Raw genomic sequence first — 2617 nt, 5'->3', positions numbered from 1 at the left:
TACAAAATCATGACTTTTTACCTAGATTCAACGGCTGAATTGCAAGAAAACCGCAGAATTCTGCACGAAATCATCAAAATTCTTACAGAAAACCGCATTTTACATGCAAATCGACGATTTCTCACTGATTTTCGTTGTTTTCTGGCTTGAATTCGCAAAGAAGAGCACGAAATCTACAAAATCATGACTTTTTACCAAGATTCAACGGCTGAATTGCAAGAAAACAGCAGAATTCTGCACAAAATCATCAAAATTCTTACAGAAAACCGTATATTTCGATGCAAAACGACGATTTCTCGCCGATTTTCGTTGTTTTCTGGCTTGATTTCGCAAAGAAGAGCACGAAATCTACAAAATCATGACTTTTTACTAAGATTCAACGGCTGAATTGCAAGAAAACCGCAGAATTCTGCAGGAAATCATCAAAATTCTTACAGAAAACCGCATTCTTCGATGCAAATCGACGATTTCTCACCGATTTTCGTTGTTTTCTGGCTTGAATTCGCAAAGAAGAGCACGAAATCTACAAAATCATGACTTTTTACCAAGATTCAAAAGCTGAATTGCAAGAAAACAGCAGAATTCTGCACGAAATCATCAAAATTCTTACAGAAAACCGCATATTTCGATGCAAAACAACGATTTCTCGCCGATTTTCGTTGTTTTCTGGCTTGAATTCGCAAAGAAGAGCACGAAATCTACAAAATCATCACTTTTTACCAAGATTCTACGGCTGAATTGCAAGAAAACAGCAGAATTCTGCACGAAATCATCAAAATTCTTACAGAAAACCGCATATTTCGATGCAAAACGACGATTTCTCGCCGATTTTCGTTGTTTTCTGGCTTGAATTCGCAAAGAAGAGCACGAAATCTACAAAATCATGACTTTTTACTAAGATTCAACGGCTGAATTGCAAGAAAACCGCAGAATTCTGCACGAAATCATCAAAATTCTTACAGAAAACCGCATTTTTCGATGCAAATCGACGATTTCTCACCGATTTTCGTTGTTTTCTGGCTTGAATTCGCAAAGAAGAGCACGAAATCTACAAAATCATGACTTTTTACCAAGATTCAACGGCTGAATTGCAAGAAAACAGCAGAATTCTGCACAAAATCATCAAAATTCTTACAGAAAACCGCATATTTCGATGCAAAACAACGATTTCTCGCCGATTTTCGTTGTTTTCTGGCTTGAATTCGCAAAGAAGAGCACGAAATCTACAAAATCATGACTTTTTACCAAGATTCAACGGCTGAATTGCAAGAAAACAGCAGAATTCTGCACGAAATCATCAAAATTCTTACAGAAAACCGCATATTTCGATGCAAAACGACGATTTCTCGCCGATTTTCGTTGTTTTCTGGCTTGAATTCGCAAAGAAGAGTACGAAATCTACAAAATCATGACTTTTTACCAAGATTCAACCGCTGAATTGCAAGAAATCAGCAGAATTCTGCACGAAATCATCAAAATTCTTACAGAAAACCGCATATTTCGATGCAAAACAACGATTTCTCGCCGATTTTCGTTGTTTTCTGGCTTGAATTCGCAAAGAAGAGCACGAAATCTACAAAATCATCACTTTTTAACAAGATTCTACGGCTGAATTGCAAGAAAACAGCAGAATTCTGCACGAAATCATCAATATTCTTACAGAAAACCGCATATTTCGATGCAAAACGACGTTTTCTCGCCGATTTTCGTTGTTTTCTGGCTTGAATTCGCAAAGAAGAGCACGAGATCTACAAAATCATGACTTTTTACCAAGATTCAACGGCTGAATTGCAAGAAAACAGCAGAATTCTGCACGAAATCATCAAAATTCTTACAGAAAACCGCATATTTCGATGCAAAACAACGATTTCTCGCCGATTTTCGTTGTTTTCTATCTTGAATTCGCCAAGAAGAGCACGAAATCTATAAAATCATGACTTTTTACCTAGATTCAACGGCTGAATTGCAAGAAAACAGCAGAATTCTGCACGAAATCATCAAAATTCTTACAGAAAACCGCATATTTCGATGCAAAACGACGATTTCTCGCCGATTTTCGTTGTTTTCTCGCTTGAATTCGCAAAGAAGAGCACGAAATCTACAAAATCATGACTTTTTACCAAGATTCAACAGCTGAATTGCAAGAAAACAGCAGAATTCTGCACGAAATCATCAAAATTCTTACAGAAAACCGCATATTTCGATGCAAAACAACGATTTCTCGCCGATTTTCGTTGTTTTCTGGCTTGAATTCGCAAAGAAGAGCACGAAATCTACAAAATCATCACTTTTTAACAAGATTCTACGGCTGAATTGCAAGAAAACAGCAGAATTCTGCACGAAATCATCAATATTCTTACAGAAAACCGCATATTTCGATGCAAAACGACGTTTTCTCGCCGATTTTCGTTGTTTTCTGGCTTGAATTCGCAAAGAAGAGCACGAAATCTACAAAATCATCACTTTTTACCAAGATTCTACGGCTGAATTGCAAGAAAACAGCAGAATTCTGCACGAAATCATCAAAATTCTTACAGAAAACCGCATATTTCGATGCAAAACGACGATTTCTCGCCGATTTTCGTTGTTTTCTGGCTTGAATTTGCAAAGAAGAGCA

This window comes from Gnatocerus cornutus, unplaced genomic scaffold, assembly GCF_029298725.1.
Source record: "Gnatocerus cornutus isolate USDA-ARS CGAHR unplaced genomic scaffold, icGnaCorn1.1 ctg00000061.1, whole genome shotgun sequence".
NCBI lineage: Eukaryota > Metazoa > Arthropoda > Insecta > Coleoptera > Tenebrionidae > Gnatocerus > Gnatocerus cornutus.
The sequence above is the reverse complement of the archived record's forward strand: the minus strand, read 5'-3'. Positions refer to the sequence as shown.